The sequence below is a fragment of the Zea mays genome, unplaced genomic scaffold, assembly GCF_902167145.1.
Source record: "Zea mays cultivar B73 unplaced genomic scaffold, Zm-B73-REFERENCE-NAM-5.0 scaffold_512, whole genome shotgun sequence".
In the NCBI taxonomy this organism is placed as follows: Eukaryota; Viridiplantae; Streptophyta; class Magnoliopsida; order Poales; family Poaceae; genus Zea; species Zea mays.
Window position 1 is genome coordinate 20,260 of NW_023367160.1, and position 22,138 is coordinate 42,397.

The window sequence follows — 22,138 nt, forward strand, 5'->3', positions numbered from 1 at the left end:
GTCACACAAGAGCAGATTTAAGGAAACTTTGGTAAACTGTAGTAGCTTTTGACTAATATTGGAATGGGTATTGTAACAGTTTGAAGAACTGTACAGGAAACATAGATTGCAATACATACTAATTAGCATTTTAAAAGCATACGTCAAGAGATAACAACAGCGTTTTCTAGAAGTTGCATTAATATACACAGATTCAGAAAGTTTCTAACAATTGGTCTCTATGTACACAGATGCAATTTGGACCAACGGTAGAGGGAACTGAGATTGCAATACATATTAAGTAGTATTAAAGTAGCATATGTCAACAACTAATAGCATTGTTTTTTCCCAGATGTTGCATCAACACACATGGAGTGACAGGCTTCAACAGGTGGTTTATTTATATAAACATAGATGCATTTTTCATCAGTGTCAATGATATACGAGGGATGAGCACATTCTCCCCCTATGAGTCTATATTGCTGAATACTTCGTAAAGGAGTACATGGTTCTATTATTCTACTGGAATATAAAAAGATAATGGGAATACATGTAGCAATTACACAAGAATTTTGGATGAACAATATCAGCAATACTTGACATGTATTTATGTGTCAATTTTAATAACAAAATATATTGTCATAGCCTCATAGGATCTCTATAAAAAAGGATAAAGAAATAGAAACAATGTGTACATTTAAGGTAAATGCAAACGATACATACAATAGAATTGTGGATTAGTACTATGGGCTGTAGAAGACATATAATTATGATTTAATGTAAATAGAAAAAAGGTTGTCATAATCATGCTAGATGCAGTTCTCACAATTAGAGACCTTTTTTTACTAAAGCTACACATGGACAACATGAACAATAATAATATGTACCAACCAAAAAAAAGGAGGTTGTACATGAACAACATGAGCAGTAGTGGCATGCACCAACCAAAAATACTAAAAAGTTGCTTGTCGGTATCCACTCGTTCAAAAAATTTTAAAAAACAAAACGAAAAATTGTTGGAAAACATCTTTTGGTCATGAAAACATGGTAGGCAGTTGTCCATACCTTCTTTGCATGGGCCAGATATATTACCAGATTTATTATCTTATAACAGCTCCTGCAATTTCATATGGTATAATCTCACTGCAACATCAGGTGCATCTCAAGTTTTTTTTACTACAGTGATAAAGACTTTCGCTAACTTCAGGCCACTTTGCCATTACATGTGAATGTTATGAAAAAAAATCGGTGGACCATGAATCCTACAAATGGCTATGCTATCATGATGGTTTTGTATCATATATCATCTTCCGCTGATATGTGATGCGGGAAGCACAATTGTTTTCCCATTTCATCATCATTTATGCAGCCTCTACTAACAACATCTGATATACCTGGTAACTTTTCCATCCTCAATTTATCTTCACTATTCAAAACATACAACTAAATTAAGCGCCAATTACCTCCTTTGTGAAATATGTAAAGATCAGAAATAGTTTCCAACTTCACTGAACCAGGATTTGAAATAAAGGATCCTGTCGCAAAACATTTTAAACATAGATTCGTCTCTTTAATGCAACACATAAACTCGATGCATAAAACAAAATTGCAATCACTATACATCATGTAGTGGGCCAATGAAGAACCAACTAAATTAAGTACCAATTACCTCCTTTGTGAAATATGTAAGAATCAGAAGTATTTTCCAACTTTGCTACACAGGACATGAAACCGAAAGATCCTGTCACAAAACATTTTAAACATAGATTCAACCCTCTTGCACACCATTGCTGATACAATAAATAAAACTGGAAAGCATGCTTTAGTTTGTCATGGCATTAGGAAAAAAAGAGAAGAATAGAGAATCAAAACTAAGTTAGATATAAATTCCAATCATTACATAACATACAATGAATTAATGAGACCTTACATTTTTCAGTTGCCTTTAACGCATTGTGCCTGCAAGAGCTTGTTCTTAACAAATCGTATCAGAAAAAGATGAGAAGGAGAAGTCCAAAATAAATTTTCTGAACAGAGTAAATTAAAAAACAAGAAGGGGTGGTGGATACCTGGATTTGTAGGAGGGAATAAACAAACTGGAAAAACCGAAAAGATTGGAAACCCACCAAATCGAACTTGAATCACCAATGCAACTGAGCTCAAGAGAGCCAAAGCCGCATGCTTCCTATTGGTCGCCACCCTCATGTAGGCAACAACCATTACATGGCTCAAAATTGGTACCAACAGCCAAAGCCTTGTCAGTGTGCAAAAACACTGGTGAATCTTCATCGTCAGATAGCCATTTGCAGCAATCCAAGTCACCCATATCAAACATTCTGCTGACAAGCCCCTCCTGCCAAGAGATACGAGTGTCTGCCATGACTGATTTCCGGAAACTTGTGTCCTTTGCCTTCAATTCTATGTCACGAGGAGACCTCTTAAAAGAGGTCAAGTCTATGGATTCCAGAGGCGTTGGATCCCCTGGAAACTGGAAGCTATGCTGAGGCAATGGTGCAGGCAGTGTGCCAGTTCCATCATAGTCATCGTCCCCAGGCCTTGGAGACAAACTCATCATCTCAAGACATTCCATCACTGGATCCATCATCTTCAGGGGACGACTGCCTGTCCTTGTCAACCCTGACCGTGTATAATTGCTAACACTTTCAGGCCATGACTCACCAGAGATTGGTGTCGGATCCGCCACCGAATCGTACCAGTAGATGCTACCCAGTCCCTGCTGGGCACACAAAGTCCGAAATCTGGCAGAAGACTCTGATGCTCGCTTGACAATAAGAGAGAAGGGACTGATGCTGTTGCCACTGCTTGGAGTCTTCTGCACTGGGAGAAACCCTGACGACGGCGTTGCCCCAGACATTTCCGACGACGGAGTGCCGGAATCCAGCAGACCGCTGAGCAGCGGCAAGCCTAACAGCCTAGTGCAGTCCGGAGAGAAGCGCCAGAACGCGTCCTCCGAGGAGCATCTGGGCACGAAGATCTCATCTTCGAGCAGGTCCACCCCGCCTTCGTCGTGCGAGGACACCAGCCAGTTCACCGACGCCTCCTCGTTGCCACATTTCGTCGAGGACGTCCAGGCCACCGCCCCCGACGGTGAGGACAGCCAGTGGATGGACGCGCGAGACAACTCCTCGTCGAGGTCTTGGCTAGTCAACCCCTCCCCCGTGATCGCCAGGATTCCCCGAGGCCGGCACTTGCGGTGGTCCCCGACGCCGGGGACGACGTGGTGGCCGGCCGCGAAGCACGCGGGCGTCGCGGACCCCGCACGCCGCGGCCACCTCGGGCGAGATCGACGCGTGGACAGGCGGCGGCGCGCCGGTAGACGGTGTGGCCTCGGAAAGAAGATTTACTTCGCCTCAATCGCTTTCAAAAAATATGGGGCTTCGAATCTGGTGCAAGCGGATCTAGTAAAATGGAAATCCGATGAAAAACAAACCTGTGTTTAGCAACTTGTCCATGATCTGGAGTTGACGAACAAAGCGATTTAGAGGAACCAAGACGAAAGGTTTAGAGGAACCAAGACGTGAGATGGGAGAAAGAGGAACAGAACGAGAATGGAGAGCGTCGAACGAAGTGAATGAGAGTCGTCCCAGGAAGGCATACGTCAGCTAGAAGAATCTAGATGTGGATAGCAGTGGAGCAATACAAGACGTCGATGACTGATCGTACGTGTGTAGTAATTCTGCAGACGTGGATAGCCTCTGAGGCAGCGTTTCCGTCCTGCTTTAAAGATAAGGAAATTGGCCGCGACAAAAAAAATACTACTATTGCCGTAGTAATGGAAACCTCAACTCCTAATATATACCCTCTGTTCCAAATTAAAATTCATTTTATCTTTTTAATATATGTGGTTCCATCAGAGCCGTCTCTGATTTTTTTGGACCCTTGTGCAAAACACAAAAAAATAGGTCCAGTTCTATGTTTGACTAACCTATTCGTTAGCATCCCTTCGGTTAGAAACGAAATTTTTACTGAGTACTACCACTCTGTAACACTTGAGATCGAGGGCTTCGATCATTATCAGGATTCAGCGCGAGGGCTCGCTCGGTGAATGCGTCCAAACAGCAAGCATGGAAAGGACGGAAGAACCTCCGGCCACCAGAATCCAGACGCAACGCGATGCGAATGCATTCAAGCATGAAGAGCAGGGAGCAACGCGTAGTGCCAATGTCCTTACTTACCTTACAAGTCGCGTCCCTCGTCTGCAGGTGTCCTCTCCTAAAAGCGTGTAGCCGTGTACCCGCGCCACGCTGCCAGGAAACAACTTTAGAGATCCGACGGGTTCCATGGCAACATCGTCTAGAGTAGAACGTTTGAAGATGGTGGAGTCACATTTTGTATCTCTTTACATATTAGAAATATGGGGCCCTATGCGAGCAGCCCATTTGCGTTGGGCTTCTGACGGGCCTGTGTTTCATATATGTGTCTAGATTCATAATCAACTATTGAATATAGACATAAAAATTAAGAGCTACAGCGACTAATATTTTAGGACAGAGAGAGTATTTTAGAAGAGTTTTAAATGGTTCCAAACTAGCGGCATGGTTTGATCTTTTTGGGAGGTTGGATATGGTCTAATTGACAGAAGGATCAGAAGTATTCCATTGGAACTTAAATACGAACAAAATATTATCAGTGGAGTCTATGTACAGAGTGCTTGTTGACACCATTGTGCCGGGTAGACAATAATCACAAAATTTGGAAATTGAAGGTGCCACTAAAAATTAAATTTTTTGCATGGTACCTTCGAAGAGGGGTTATACTCATAAAGGACAATCTTGCCAAGCAAAATTAGATTGGTAGTCTAAAATGTGTATTTTGTCACCATAATGGGACAATCAACATTTATTCTTCCAATGCAATTTTGCCCCTTATATATGGCCAGTCATCCAAATGGCTTCCAACTTGTATCCCGAGTAGTGTAGTTAATATGTTTGGCAACGGGCTACGAGGGATAGATAACAAATTTAGGATTCTCATTTTTGGTGGGAGCGATGGCCTTGATATGGTCACTTTGGCTATGCAGAAATGATTTGGTTTTTAATGGTAAAATTTCTTCTCCTTTGCAGGTCATTTAACGGTGTACTTTTTTGCTCCATTTGTGGCTACCATTACAACGTATGGACAGGGACATTCCTGAGATTTTAGGGCCTAGGCGAAAATTTATATAGAGCCCCTTTTGACCTCTATATATGTACCCTTTCGATCTCTATATATGTAAACACACTTTGATGGACCAAATGGTAAACACGATTAGCTAACTCCTGCCTATGGTATACGTGTACGTATGTGCGAAGATCGATCATCGATGGCGTGTCCCGCCGTTTGTAGTCCTGTCAAGATTGTCCAGTCCTTTGTCGATATGGTGGTGCCACTGCGACAAGAATTAGGTTTTCTCGATGTATTATATTCTGAGTCCTGATTTGGGGACTGGCTTATGTGAGTAGGCCAGTAGCCATTTCCTAATTACATTACGTGAGCAAGATGGTAGAGGCTGGGTTGCCCGTTTACGTGAGCAGGATAGCAGGTCATAGTAGGGATGACAATGGGTACCCAGAACATGAGTATGTGATGATTTATCTACCTCTGGGTATGTTAATGAGTACTACCCATATCTATCTACCCGTGGGTAGAATATACCTGCATCATATCACTATTACCATCTAATAAAGTTCATCTTAGCTAAAACAAATTCTTTCTCTGACTATTGTTTGTTTAAATATCAAATTATGTAATTATATGGTTTGATATATTTGAAGGTAAACTTATTTTTATATGTTTCTTTATATTTTGAGTGATTGTCATATTACAATTTGAAACTTTCTAATGGGTACAGACATACAGGTTCCCCGATGGGTAAACTTACTTGTGTGGATAATGGGTGTAGGTAAAATTCTATACCCGCAAATATATATGGATAACTCAACGAGTAGATTTTTTATAGATACATGTATGGAATACTACTACCCAATGGATATACACCCGTTGTCATCCATAGGTTATAGCATTAGACGGTTGTGCCAACCAAAGGAACACCATTTGAGCTGATTAAATAACTAAGTATTATACTTAAGTATATATTTAAGGGGACCCTAACATTTTAGGGGGTCTGGGCGGCTCGACCCCCTCAGGTCCGGCCCTGCATATAGAGAACAAAGAGTTGTGTATGGAGGTGTGTACACGATTAGAGCAGGTGGCAAGGGATATTTTTGTCTGACATAGATGACGGGATAGTCTTCGGATCGGCCATTCATAGTCCACTCATAGTTCAATCTTGTTTTTTTGGATGTCCTTTAATTTTTTATGGGTCGTGTGCATCCTAGTCATGCAGATGATGAGCATTTAAAACTCGTATGTGTGTATCAATTTGATGCTATTTGTTGAGTTTTAATAAAATGCTCTTTATAAAAAAATGTGGCATGGCTTCCTACTACTAGTTGGGCCTCCAACAAAGCCCGCCGAAAACTTTAGCACGTCTGGAATTTATAGTTCGGTTAGTGACTTGTAGTATTAGTAGTATGCATGCAGGATACGAAGCAGCAGGCCTATCGAGGTTATGATCCCTGGTCCTTGGTGCCCATCGATCGGCGAGCACGCTGGGGAAGAGGCCTCCCACAACTGGGCCCATTGGTCGGTTGGAAAAGATAGGTAGCGTCTAATCTAGAAAAACTTGCCCCCAAAACGAACCTCGCGACATCGTGCCTAGGGTCGGGCGTGGCGAAAACCGGACAGGGGGATAGGAACACCGAAGGGAAACCACTCGAGTGGATCCCGCGCCTGGCCTAAGACCGACCGCATTAATCGTGACTAGCGCCGAGCCATAGCGGAGGGCGCCGGTCTACCTCCCACTCGTGACCTACAAACCCCTAGGGCCAAAGAGCACTCATGACCTATGAGCCCCTTGGACTACGCCTATTTATGACATGCGTGTACCCTAGCCAGCGGCGCACTCATGGCCTATCGGGACTAGGCCTGAGCACACAGGACGCTAGTACGTGCAATACGACGAGTCACACCGAGCCCCAGGCTACGAAGGCCAAGGGTTGGCATAGCCCACATGATGGCGATCGGGCCCACGCTGCAACGCGTCGTCCGTAATACATAATACGAGACAGTCAAGCGACTGCAAGCATACGTGGCTTTACTCATGGTAAGACCGTCGAGTTTTACCATCACTCGGTGGCTCCTTCTTCAGGAAGCATCACAGTCTGACCCCCCTCCTCGACCTATAAAAGGAGAAGGTCGACCCCCGGACTTAAGAGGTCATTTTTCTCCTGGACGGACATGGCAAGGAGGCGAATTCTTCGAGCAGACAATGCAAGGACGAACCCCAATGAAGGGACGCCTAGAAGACCGATGAACAAGAGGAGGACCTGGAGGTCGGAGCCTCATCATCAAGCCAAGACTTAGCTAGGACTCCACCTTGTAACCAACTCCACCACGAACAAGAGACTTGGGAGCCTCTCCTCCCTTTCTTGCCTTGCTTGTAACCCCTACTATGAGCTTGATCATCAATGGTGTCGGTAGCGCAAACCTCCGATAAACTGGATGTAGGGACATTCTGTCCAAACCAGTATAAATCTTGCGCCCACCACGTCCACCCTCCAGAGCCCGGAACGCGCACAATAAATTTACTTGTCAGAGCGAGGTTCGAAACACTGATATGACCTGAAACACAATAACAAGTGATTGTGTCATCTACAAGATACATGAATATTATGTTTAACAACTGACTAAGGGTAGGTTCGAAAACTTGTTTTTAGCACTAATACATTCTCTCTACTTGTGTATGGCAGACAATTTATTTACCTTGTGTTTGGTTGGCATATCTTAGTGTTAGCGCCGATTTGGTTCCAAACTATAGAATGAACCTCCTGACGCTGCTCTTTATAGGAGCACGAATGGTCCACGACCTTGTTACATGAGTGACCTCCTCCTGCGTGCTTCCCGGACGATCCATGCCCTAGGGCCTGGACGGTCTGTGATGGCGTAGGGTCTTCTTCTCCGCAGAAAACCTGAATCTTGCCTCTCGAGAGCGACCCCATTGGGGACGAGAGATCCTAGGGTTCCCTGGGTTTGGAAGGCCACCCAAGACGCCTCTTGTCGACGTAGAGCCAAAGATAGAGTTTGAGAAAGGCTAAACTAAGACTAGGTTACCCCTACTCCTAATGCCATGGAAGGAACAAAGCAAATAAGATAAATACGGTAAAATTGGTTGATTGGATAGCTTGTTGGGACTCAATCGCCCGTACCCCATTCATCTATTTAAGTGGGAAGGTTTTTGGACCCGTTACAAGTCGATTCCCAAACAAATCTCGCAAGAAATCAGAAACCCAAACTGATTCTGTTTATGCGCAGACCGTTCGCACCGCCACGGCGAACCGTCTGGTCCAGATCGTTTAGTGCCTTAGTGCTCAACACATGCCCTAGCCTTTTGGTGGAGGTTGATGAACCAAAAGCATCTGTACTGCTAGCTCCCTTCGAGAAATAATAGATCTCATAAGTTATTTTGCTAGCGATGTAAGAACTAAGCCTGATGCAAGTCACTAGATTTTTCAATCTAATAGGGTGATTATTTAATAGAGTTCAAATGCATAAAGACCATTTAGGATTGCATCTTTCTTGGCCATGACTACTTGGCCAATAAGTAAATAGGCTCAAAATTGTGGTGCCCCCCAACCTGAATAAGTAAAGTGATTATATATGTAATATGGGTTCATCGCCACACTACTCCATGTTTGAACGGACAATATATCAGCGATGAATAGGCTGGTGAAAAGCACAATGGCATCACTGGATGAACAGGCGACACTTGTCGCGTCGCCTTTTAGGTCGTTTTATTCGATTATGCTGCCTTTGTGGGTGACCGAGATTGCTTTGCTGGCCGACTGTGCGGGACAACTTTCTTATTGGCGTATTTGGAGAGTAATTGATCAAAAGTAGGGACGGCTTTAACTAGACGACCAGATGTTTTAGATGTATTTTACTTCAACATACCTATTTCTAGTTGTCGACTCTTGAAGACTCGTGGATGTTGTGGCCTCTGGTCACTGCCGGACTGTCCAGCCAAATAAGCCGGACCGTTCGTCTGGTTTTTGGAACGTCCGCTTGCAGGCACTGGACCATGTGCGATGTGTGGGACAAGGAGCTTTAACCGACTGGTTGATCGCACTCGCCCCTCGGCGCCTTCGGTCTTATTATTCCTTTTGTCCGGAGCCTTCTAAGTAATTACTCCTTACAATGTTTTTGATGTGCTAGGACTACCAACGATAATATTTTTGCCTTTGTCTTTATCGGTCACATCCGGCCAAACCAAGACTTTTTTATCTGCCAGCTCTATTGTATTGATAGGAAATGGATGCTTGTCAATTTGCATCTCCTGGAAACTCAATCAGCCCTCATTTATGGCCGGTTGTATTTATCGACAAAAAACATTGCAATCATTGGTGGTATGAGAAAAAGAATTATGCCACTTGCAATAAGCATGTCTCTTTAGTTCATCTAGAAGAGGAATAGTATGAGTCACTTCAATGTTGCCACTTCTTAATAGTTGGCAACATTAAAAGTAATTTAACTTCTTCCTGTCGATTCTTTTGAATCGGTTGTAAAGAAGAGTACGCTGAAGGTTTGGTCTTCATTGGCCAAACAAGTTTAGCAGTATATACATCTATGGATTTATCATCTGAACTGCTTGGATCGTGTTCCACTAGATGGACATTATGGCTAGCTGATTTTGATGCTTCTTTACTTTGGCTTTCACAAACCAAAGCTCGCTGGTTTATTTGTACTAATGAAAAGAATTGAGTGCCATCTAATTTCTCTTTTAAGTAATGTCGTAACCCATTAAAAGCTAGCCCTGCTAGCTGTTTATCCGTGGCACGAATTTGGAAGCATCAATTCTAGTGTACCAGAACCTCCGGATATAGTCATTAACTGATTCTTCATGCCCCTATCGAACTGAAGCTAAATCAGCTAATTCAAACTCATGCTCTCCTGAGAAAAAGCATTCATGAAAATTTCTGCTCTAATTCTCCCAAGAGTTAATAAAGTTAAGTGTAGGGTTGTGTACCATGCGAATGTGGTACCAGTTAGCGATAGTGAGAATCAACGAAGGAGATAGGCCTCCGTATCAGCCAATTCTCCTAGGTGTGTTAAGAATTGTCTTATGTGCTATGTGTGGTTTCCTCGCCTTCACCAGAAAACTTAGAGAAATTTGGTATCCTAGTTCCCTGTGGATATGTCATGGTATCAAATTGGTGATTATAAGGCTTCCGACATGACTACCCTGTGCTCGACACACTAACATTGAGTTTCTCTCTGAACAACCTGGCTAATTCGTCCCTGATTTTCTACACCACATCTGGTGACCATCCATTAAGTTTAGGGGTGAAAAGCTTAGGTTGCCAGACATTATTGTGTCGGCTTTCCTCTCAGGGATGCTAAAAATGCGTGTTGTGACATCTATTAGTGCTACCCCTCCCGCCCTATATCTCTTAGGCTCTTGGATGGCCGAATAATATTGGGCCCCGTGTGTATGAGGTGGTGTGACATGGTTATAATATGATATCGGGTGGGTGGCGTAGTGCTGCTATGATAGGTGCAAAAATTGTGCATATTGCGTAGCTCCGTTTTCTACGTATGCTTACCTGGACAGTCCGACGAAAGGGGTTAGATGGTCCGCGACCTGGCCGAACGGTCCGGGGTTAAACCCAGATGGTTCGGTAGTATACGGCATTGCCACGATGGTCTACATGCGGGTTTGTGCAGGGTCGGACAATCCAACAAAGGATGGTGGACGGTTCGCGAGGTAACCGAACAGTCCAATCGTGTTCTGAGCCGGTTGCATGCCAAGCGGTGGCGGCTATGGGGGCGCTATGCATGTATTCATCGGCATACCATACAATGGCTGGTATAGGATGACACATTTGTAGCCGATGTGTTAAGTCGGGTGGATCCATGCGAGGAAAAACTAGGGGCATTAGATTTTTCATACGAACATGCCCATCCTTTAAAAGATTCATCTATATATTATTTTAACTGGTCCCCTGCCATTTTATAAAAGTCTTACAACATTGATCTATAATACTTACAATGGGAGCCTGAGGCGAAGGTAGGAGAGATGCCATATCGATCTCCCCCTTGACGGATGATATCCTATTGGCGATCCATCGTGAAGTGTGATAGCTACTCTTCCTTTGCTTTCTCACGCCGTTCGGCGAGTTATCACAGCACTTCTTCCTACTCGCCTCATGAGGTCATCAAAGTGTTGTTGATCATCAGCCGGGAGTGCCTCTAGGGTTGGCTTGATGATGTTCGTGGCAGAGATGTCAGTGTGATTTTGAGAACCAGCCATCTTGAGGCTGATTTTTAGTAGATCTAAACACCCTTATGTCTCCAGTGGAGTCGCCAAAAAGTGTGTTGGCGCTGATTTGGTACCAAACACTAGAATGAACTTCTGGTGGTGTTCTCTGTGAGAGCATAGACGATCTGCGGCTCAGGGTCGGGCGGTCTGTGACCTCGCCGCAGGAGCGGCTCCTCCATGCGTGCTTCCGGACGGTCCGCACCTAGGGCTTGGACAGTCCACGACGGTGCAAGGTCTTCTTTTTGGTGGAAACCTGAATCTCGCAAGACATCTATAATCGACGTAGAGCCGAAGAGAGGTGAATATCGAGGTTGACAAAGGCTAAACTGAGGCTAGGTTACTCCTACTCCTGATGCATGGAAGTAACTGAGAGCACCTAGAGGGGGGGTGAATAGGTGATCCTGTAAAAACTTAAAACTTAAAGCCACAAAACTTGATTAAGAGTTAGCACAATGAAATCAAGTGGCTAAAGGAGAGCTCTTGTGAAACACAATAGACACAGTGAGAACAAGCACAAGAGACACGAGGATTTATCCCGTTGTTCGGCCAAGTATAACACTTGCCTATTCCACGTTGTGGCATCCCAATGGACGAGAGTTGCACTCAACTCCTCTCAAGTGATCCAATGATCAACTTGAATACCACGGTGTTCTTCTTTCTTTACTCTTTCCCATTTGTGAGGAATCTCCACAACTTGGAGTCTCTCGCCCTTACAATAAGGATCAAAGTGAAAGCACTAGAGTAAGGGAGGGAAGCAACACACACAAATCCACAGCAAAACGCACACACACAGCCAATACTTGAGCTTAAATGAATAGCACAAAGTTCACCACTAGAACGGAGCTCAAATCACTAAAAATGTCAATCGAGTGCGCAAAGACGGAGTGTGAATGATCAAGAATGCTCAAAGTATGCTTGGTGTGCTCCTCCATGCGCCTAGGGGTCCCTTTTATAGCCCCAAGGCAGCTAGGAGCCGTTGAGAGCAATTCAGGAAGGCAATTCTTGCCTTCTGTCGGGTGGCGCACCGGACAGTCCGGTGCACCACCGGACACTGTCCGGTGCTGATTGCTTTCCTATTCTGTCGTAGCTGACCGTTGAAGATTTGGAGCCGTTGGCGCACCGAACACTGTCTGGTGTGCACCGGACAGTCTGGTGCCCCCATCAGACCGTTGGCTCGGCCACGCGTCACGTGCGGATTGCACGGCCGACCGTTGGCGCAGTCGACCGTTGGCTCACCGGACAGTACGGTGCACCACCGGACAGTCCAGTGATTTTTAGCCGTACGTCGCCGACGAAATTCCGAGAGCAGCCAGTTTGACCAAAGCCAGCCTGGCGCACCGGACACTGTCCGGTGCACCACCGGACAGTCCAGTGCACCCAGACTGTGCTGAGTCTTGGCTGTTTTAGCCAAGTCTTTTTCTTTTTCTGTTTTCCCTGATTCTAGCACTTAGACGAAATCTGTTAGTATACAAAAACCAATGTACTAAGTCTAGAATCATACCTTTGTGTTGATTTGCACTTCATCCACCAATTTGCACAGTTTAACACTTAAACCACTTGTGTTGGCACTTAATCACCAAAATACTTAGAAATGCCCCAAGGGCACATTTCTCTTTCAATCTCCCCCTTTTTGGTGATTTATGCCAACACAACATAAAGCAACATATAGAACTGTAATATCAATGCAAATGAGAACAAGATTTGTTTTGATTCAAATTTGGCATATTTGGATCATCCTTTGCCACCACTTGGTTTGTTTTTGCAAATCAAACTCAATTTTCTATCTCTAAGTCAAACACACTTGTTGAGACATAAAGAGAGGTATTTCAAAAGAAATTGATCACAGATTCAAAAAACTCCCCCTTTTTCCCATAATCAAACATTCTCCCCACAAGAGACCAACTTTTAACAAAAAGAGACACTTGGAGTATTTTGACAAAACAAAGTTCTAACTCTACTATTTTCAAAATTCTCAAGTGGTAGCTGATCCATTTGTTTTAGCCTTAATTTCTCCCCCTTTGGCATCAAGCACCAAAACGGGATCATTGTTGGCCCTTAAACCCCATTGCCTCACCAAAATCTTCAAATAAGAATAAAAGGCAATAAGAGTATGGAGATGAACTTGGAGTAAGTTACCCTCTCGTCAGAGTGCAGTGGAAGTCTTGCATGGTCCAAGTTCACCTTTCCCTTTCAATCCACCTTTGAGACTAAATCAAGCAAACTCAAGCACACAGTTCGTCTCAAAGGGTCAAGTTGTAGCACATCTCCCCCTAAATATGTGCATCACTCGCAAATGGACTTGTGAGGTCCGGGGAGTGTGTGCAACTTGAGCACCAAAAACAAGCAACAATATGCATAAAGGAACATGATCAAGGGCATAAACACATGTATGCTATAGATCAATCCAAGTTACACGAATCTAAGACATTTAGCTCACTACGCAGCCTGCAAAAGGTCTTCTCATCTAAAGGCTTGGTAAAGATATCGGCTAGCTGGTTCTCGGTGCTAACACAAAACACTTCGATATCTCCCTTTTGCTGGTGGTCTCTCAAAAAGTGATGCCGGATGTCTATGTGCTTTGTGCGGTTGTGTTCAACAGGATTGTCCGCCATGCGGATAGCACTCTCATTATCACATAGGAGTGGGACTTTGCTCAGATTGTAGCCAAAGTCCCGGAGGGTTTGCCTCATCCAAAGTAGTTGCGCGCAACACTGTCATGCGGCAACATACTCGGCCTCAGCGGTGGATAGGGCAACGGAAGTTTGTTTCTTAGAACTCCATGACACCAGGGACCTTCCTAAGAATTGGCATGTCCCTGATGTACTCTTCCTATCAACCTTGCATCCAGCATAATCGGAGTCTGAGTATCCAATCAAGTCAAAGGTTGACCCCTTTGGATATCAGATCCCGAAGCAAGGCGTAGCAACTAAATATCTAAGAATTCGCTTAACGGCTACAAGGTGATACTCTCTTGGATTGGATTGAAATCTAGCACACATGCATACGCTTAGCATAATATCCGGTCTACTAGCATATAAATAAAGTAAAGACCCTATCATAGACCGGTATGCCTTTTGATCAATGGACTTACCTCCTTTGTTGAGGTCGACATGTCCGTCGGTTCCCATTGGATTCTTTGCGGGCTTGGCGTCCTTCATCCCAAACCGCTTGATCAAATCTTGTGTGTACTTCGTTTGGGAGATGAAAGTGCCGTCCGTGAGTTGCTTCACTTGGAACCCAAGGAAGTAGTTCAACTCACCCATCATCGATATCTCAAATTTTTGAGTCATCACCCTGCTAAACTCTTCACAAGACTTTTGGTTAGTGGAACCAAATATTATGTCATCGACATAAATTTGGCACACAAATAAGTCACCATCACAAGTCTTAGTAAATAAAGTTGGATCGCTTTCCCAACCTTGAAAGCATTAGCAATTAAAAAGTCTCTAAGGCACTCATACCATGCTCTTGGGGCTTGCTTAAGTCCATAGAGCGCCTTAGAGAGCTTACATACGTGGTCGGGGTACCGTTCATCCTCAAAGCCAGGGGGTTGCTCTACGTACACCTCCTCCTTGATTGGCCCGTTGAGGAAAGCGCTCTTCACATCCATTTGGAACAACCTGAAAGAATGGTGAGCGGCATAGGCTAACAAAATACGAATAGACTCTAGCCTAGTCACAGGAGCAAAGGTCTCCTCAAAGTCCAAACCTGCGACTTGGGCATAACCTTTTGCCACAAGTCGTGCCTTGTTCCTTGTCACCACCCCGTGCTCGTCTTGTTTGTTGCGGAACACCCACTTGGTTCCCACAACGTTTTGCTTGGGACGAGGCACCAGTGTCCAAACTTCATTTTGCTTGAAGTTGTTAAGCTCTTCCTGCATGGCCAACACCTAGTCCGGATCTAGCAAGGCCTCTTCTACCCTGAAAGGCTCAAGAGAAGAGACAAAAGAGTAATGCTCACAAAAATTAACTAATCTAGAGCGAGTAGTTACTCCATTGCTTATATCACCCAATATTTGGTCGACCGGATGATTCCTTTGAATCGTCGCTCGGACTTGAGTTGGAGGGGCCTGTGGTGCTTCTTCCTCCATAACATTATTATCTTGTGCTCCCCCTTGATCACACGCCTCCTCTTGATGAACCTGTTCATCAGTTTGAGTTGGGGGATGCACCATTGTTGAGGAAGAAGGTTGATCTTGCTCCTTTTGTTCCTGTGGTCATACATCTCCAATCGCCATGGTGCGTATGGCGGCCGTTGGAACATCTTCTTCATCTACATCATCAAGATCAACTTGCTCTCTTAGAGAGCCATTAGTCTCATCAAATACAACGTCACTAGAGACTTCAACTAAACCCGATGATTTGTTGAAGACTCTATACGCCTTTGTATTTGAGTCATAACCTAACAAAACCCCTTCTACAGCTTTGGGAGCAAATTTGGAATTCCTACCTTTCTTCACTAGAATGTAGCATTTACTCCCAAATACACGAAAATATGAAATGTTGGGTTTGTTACCGGTTAGAAGTTCGTACGACGTCTTCTTGAGGAGGCGATGAAGGTAGACCCGGTTTATGGCGTGGCAAGCCGTATTCACGGCCTCCGACCAAAACCGCTCGGGTGTCTTGAACTCTCCAAGCATCGTCCTCGCCATGTCTATGAGCGTCCTATTCTTCCTCTCTACTACACCGTTTTGCTGTGGTGTGTAGGGAGCGGAGAACTCGTGCTTGATTCCTTCCTCCTCAAGGTACTCCTCCACTTGAAGGTTCTTGAACTCGGACCCGTTGTCACTCCTTATCTTCTTCACCTTGAGCTCAAATTCATTTTGAGCTCTCCTTAGGAAGCGCTTGAGGGTCCCTTGGGTTTCAGATTTATCCTGCAAAAAGAATACCCAAGTGAAGCGGGAAAAATCATCAACTATAACAAGACCATACTTACTTCCCCCGATGCTGAGGTAGGCGACGAGTCCGAAGAGGTCCATATGCAGCAGCTCCAGGGGTCTTGATGTGGTCATCACGTTCTTGCTATGATGAGCATTTCCCACTTGTTTACCTGCTTGACAAGCTGCACAAGGTCTATCTTTTTCGAAAGTTACATTTGTTAGACCTAACACATGTTCTCCCTTTAGAAGTTTGTGAAGGTTCTTCATCCCTACATGTGCTAGACGGCGATGCCACAGCTAGCCCATGCTAGTCTTAGCAATTAAGCATGCATCTAGACCGGCCTCTTCCTTTGCAAAATCAACTAAATAGAGTTTGTCGTCTAGTACACCCTTAAAAGCTAATGAACCATCACTCCTTCTAAAGACAGACACATCTACATTTGTAAATAAGCAATTATAACCCATATTACATAGTTGACTAACGGACAACAAGTTATACCCGAGCGATTCAACTAAAAACACATTAGAGATGGAATGCTCGGATGAAATAGCTATTTTTCCTAGTCCTTTAACCTTGCCTTGATTCCCGTCACCGAATATGATTGAATCTTGGGAATCTTTGTTCTTGACGTAGGAGGTGAACATCTTCTTCTCCCCCGTCATGTGGTTTGTGCATCCGCTGTCGATAATCCAGCTTGAGCCCTCGGATGCATAAACCTGCAAGGTAATTTAGGCTTGGGTTTTAGGTACCCAACTCTTGTTGGGTCCTACAAGGTTAGTAACAATAGCCTTAGGGACCCAAATGCAAGTTTTATCTCCTTTGCATTTTGCCCCTAATTTCTTAGCAACCACTTTCTTATTCTTCCTATAAATTGTAAAAGAAGCATTGCAAGAATGGTAAATTGTAGAAGGTTCATTACTTGCTTTCCTAGGTACATGAACAACATTTCTCCTAGGCATATCTCTACCATGCACAAAGGAAGAACTTGAAGCAAACATGGCATTTGAATCACAAGCATTACAACTCCTATCATGATGAACATTTCTAGAAAATTTCCTATCATAAATAAATGCATGATTCTTTTGAGCACTATTAGCCATAGGGGCCTTCCCTTTCTCCTTTGTGAAAATGGGAGCCCTTTGGCTTGTTAAGTTCTTGGCTTCCCTCTTAAAGCCAAGCCCATTCTTAATTGAGGGGTGTCTACCAATAGTGTAGGCATCCCTTGCAAATTTTAGTTTGTCAAATTCATTCTTGCTAGTCTTAAGTTGGGCATTAAGACTAGCCACTTCATCATTTAATTTGGAAATGGAAATTAAGTGTTCACTACAAGCATCAACATTAAAATCCTTACACCTATTGCAAATCACAACATGTTCTACACAAGAGCTTGATTTATTAGCTATTTCTAACTTAGTATTTAAATCATCATTAATACTCTTTAAGCTAGAAATAGATTCATGGCATGTAGATAATTCACATGAAAGCATCTCATTTCTTTTAACTTCTAAAGCAAGAGAATTTTGCGCACTAACAAATTTATCATGCTCTTCATATAAAAGATCCTCTTGCTTCTCTGACAATCTATTCTTCTCATTCAAAGCATCAATTAATTCATTGATCTTATCAATTTTAGTTCTATCTAAACCTTTGAATAAGCTTGCGTAGTCTACTTCATCATCACTAGACTCATCATCACTTGAAGAAGCATACGTAATAGTACTTCGAGTATTTACCTTCTTCTCCTTTGTCATGAGGCATGTGTGATGCTCGTTGGGGAAGAGAGACGATTTGTTGAAGGCTGAGGCGGCGAGTCCTTCGTTGTCAGAGTCGGACGAGGAGCAATCTGAATCCCACTCCTTTCCAAGGTGTGCCTCGCCCTTTGCCTTTTTGTAGGTCTTCTTCTTTTCCCACTTTCCGCTCTTTCCTTGTTCCTGGTCACTATCATTATCAGGACAGTTAGCAAAAAAGTGACCAATCTTACCACACTTGAAGCAGGAGCGCTTTCCCTTCGTCTTGCTCTTGTTGGGATGCTCCTTGCGAACTTTGAGCGTCATCTTGAAGCGCTTGATGATGAGGGCCATTTCGTCCTCATTTAGCCCGGACGCCTCAACTTGCGCCACCTTGCTAGGTAGCGCCTCCCTGCTACTTGTTGCTTTGACAGCAACGGTTTGAGGCTCATGGATTGGGCCATTCAACGCCTCATCAACATATCTTGCCTCCTTGATCATCATTCGCCCGCTTACAAACTTTCCGAGTATTTCCTCGGGCGTCATCTTGATGTACCTAGGATTCTCACGAATAGAGTTTACAAGATGAGGATCAAGGACAGTGAAGGACCTTAGCATAAGTCGGACGACGTCGTGGTCTGTCCATCTCGTGCTTCCATAGCTTCTTATCTTGTTGACCAGGGTCTTGAGCCTATTGTACGTTTGAGTTGGCTCCTCTCCCCTGATCATCGCGAACCTTCCTATTTCGCCTTCCACCAACTCCATCTTGGTGAGCATGGTGGCATCGTTCCCCTCATGCGAGATCTTGAGGGTGTCCCAAATCTTCTTGGCGTTGTCCAAGCCGCTCACCTTATTGTACTCTTCCCTGCACAAGGATGCTAAAAGAACAGTAGTAGCTTGTGCATTTTTATGGATTTGTTCATTGATAAACATGGAGTTATCCGAACTATCAAATCGCATTCCATTTTCTACTATCTCCCATATACTTGGATGAAGAGAGAACAAGTGGCTACGCATTTTGTGACTCCAAAATCCGTAGTACTCTCCATCAAAGTGTGGAGGTTTACCAAGTGGAATGGAAAGCAAATGAGCATTGGAATTATGCGGAATACGGGAATAATCGAAAGAAAAGTTTGAGTTAACCGTTTTCTTTTTCTCCTTGTATTCGTCGTCCTTTTGAGAAGAGGAAGATTTGTCGCTGTCGTAGTAGACAATCTTCTTGATGCGCCTCTTCTTCTTTCCATCCTTTTTCTTTTGACTTGAGCCGAAGTCATTGGCTTTGTCGTCCCTTGGCTCGTTGAAGATGGACTCCTTCTCATTGTCATTGACAACCATCCCCTTTCCCTTAGGATCCATCTCTTCGGGCGATTAGTCCCTTTCTTGAAGAGAACGACTCTGATACCAATTGAGAGCACCTAGAGGGGGGTGAATAGGTGATCCTGTAAAAACTTAAAACTTAAAGCCACAAAACTTGATTAAGAGTTAGCACAATGAAATCAAGTGGCTAAAGGAGAGCTCTTGTGAAACACAATAGACACAGTGAGAACAAGCACAAGAGACACGAGGATTTATCTCGTGCTTCGGCCAAGTATAACACTTGCCTATTGCACGTTGTGGCGTCCCAATGGACGAGAGTTGCACTCAACTCCTCTCAAGTGATCCAATGATCAACTTGAATACCACGGTGTTCTTCTTTCTTTACTCTTTCCCGTTTGCGAGGAATCTCCACAACTTGGAGTCTCTCGCCCTTACAATAAGGATCAAAGTGAAAGCACTAGAGTAAGGGAGGGAAACAACACACACAAATCCACAGCAAAACGCACACACAGAGCCAAGACTTGAGCTTAAATGAATAGCACAAAGTTCACCACTAGAACGGAGCTCAAATCACTAAGAATGTCAATCGAGTGCGCAAAGATGGAGTGTGAATGATCAAGAATGCTCAAAGTATGCTTGGTGTGCTCCTCCATGCGCCTAGGGGTCCCTTTTATAGCCCCAAGGTAGCTAGGAGCCGTTGAGAGCAATCCAGGAAGGCAATTCTTGTCTTCTGTTGGGTGGCGCACCGGACAGTCCGGTGCTGATTGCTTTCCTATTCTGGCGCAGCCGACCGTTGAAGATTTGGAGCCGTTGGCGCACCGGACAGTCCGGTGCCCCCATCAGACCGTTGGCTCGGCCACACGTCACGCGCGGATTGCGCGGCCGACCGTTGGCGCAGTCGACCGTTGGCTCACCGGACAGTACGGTGCACCACCGGACAGTCTGGTGATTTTTAGCCGTACACCGCCGACGAAATCCCGGGAGCGGCCAGTTTGACCAAAGCCAGCCTGGCGCACCGGACACTGTCCGGTGCACCACCGGACAGTCCGGTGCACCCAGATTGTGCTGAGTCTTGGCTACTTCAGCCAAGTCTTTTTCTTTTTCTGTTTTCCTTGATTCTAGCACTTAGACGAAATCTGTTAGTATACAAAAACCAATGTACTAAGTCTAGAATCATACTTTGTGTTGATTTGCACTTCATCCACCAATTTGCACAGTTTAACACTTAAACCACTTGTGTTGGCACTTAATCACCAAAATACTTAGAAATGGCCCAAGGGCACATTTCCCTTTCAGTAACAAAGCAAATATGATAAATATGGTAAATTGGTTTGATTGGATCAATTGTTGAGGTTTCAATTGGTTGTACCTCTTCATCTATACAAGACGGAGGTTTGGACCTATTATAAGTCGGTTCCCAAACAAATCCCATGGACGGTGCCTTTTCTTAGTGCTCAAACACTTAGGTTCCATCCTGTAGTTGGTCGAGGAGCAGACAGCGGCAGCGTTATACACTACTCAAGAAATTATAGAAAAAGTAGGTTCTTTCTCGTCGCTTGAGCTCATTCCACATCTCAGAGCCTTTTTTCCTGTAAAGATAGTAACACGTCTGTTTGACGGATCAAGCATAAATGAGACGCACAACCATTCGGTATGTCTTTGGTTCCACTCTCTCCTTGCTAGTTTCGTAAATAGACACTGTAAACCTCATTTTTCTAAGAGCAGCTCCAACAAAGTGCCCTATAAAAATGCCTTAAAATTGAAAATAAGTTGTTTTGAGTCACAAAAAACATTTTAACTCCAACAATAAAGGCTCAAATGTGGGAGGTTATCCCTATTTTGGTTTTGGGCCAGCGAGTCCCGCCAAACCACCTGTGCGTAGGTTGATATTCAGTTTTGCCTCCTGCCGAACCTCCGTAGTGGAGGTCGACATTTTAACTCTGGTAGTAGCCGCCGCCTCGTGGTCCTGTTCAACAAGGCGATCTTGCACCCAATCGGCGAATGACATCGTTTCCATCAACTGAAAATCATTTGCTGTCGCCCAGGGTTCCTTCTCACAGGTGTGCTGCTCGTTCTTCCTCTTCTCGCTGTGTTGATTGGACATCTTCAAGCGCCACAGTGTACGTGAATGCCTTTGATCATTTCATTCATCGTTGATGATCGACCATTAAAATATGCAGATGATAATTAATATAATGTTTTGTTTTGTTTTGGTGTTGTACAGAAGATGGATGCGCTGAGTAGGAGTATCATATTTCGTGAGAATGACTACCTTGATGACTATTTGGTGCTTATGATTCGTGAATATAGGAGGAGGAAAAGTATCCCAAGTAATAGGCATCGAGGTTCAATGTTTGGTCATAAGGTTTACGACAGGAGCAGAGAGGAAGGTGCTAGAAAACTACATCAGGATTACTTTGACGAAAACCCGATATACCCCGAGAAGATTTTTCGGCGTCGCTTTTGGATGAGTTCCAGTCTTTTCAACAGGATTGCTAAAGCTGTTGAGGAGCATGTCCACTATTTTCTTCAGAAAAAATGCTGCTGGTGTCTGTGGGTTTTCCTGTCGACCAAAAGTAACAACAGGATTACGACAACTAGCTTATGGTGTACCGACATATTATGTTGATGAGTATGTTTGGATAGGTGAAAGCACTGCTATAGAAAGTTTGAGGAAATTTGTCAGGGCTATTGTTCATTTGTTTCGTAAGGAATACCTGAGAGCCCCCAATGTAGATGATACAGCCAGGCTACTTAATATTGTTGAATGTCGTGGATTTCCTGGTATGCTTGGAAGCATTGACTTTATGCATTGGAAGTGGAAAAATTGTCCAACAGCTCATCAGACTATGTATTGC

At 44.1% G+C, this 22,138-nt stretch overlaps 1 pseudogene; it reads right to left on the reverse strand.

Moving 5' to 3' along the window:
* Nucleotides 1-1,207: 1,207 nt before the first annotated feature.
* On the reverse strand, nt 1,208-3,452 carry LOC118475611 (uncharacterized; annotated as a pseudogene).
* Between the last annotated feature and the right edge of the window lie 18,686 nt (nt 3,453-22,138).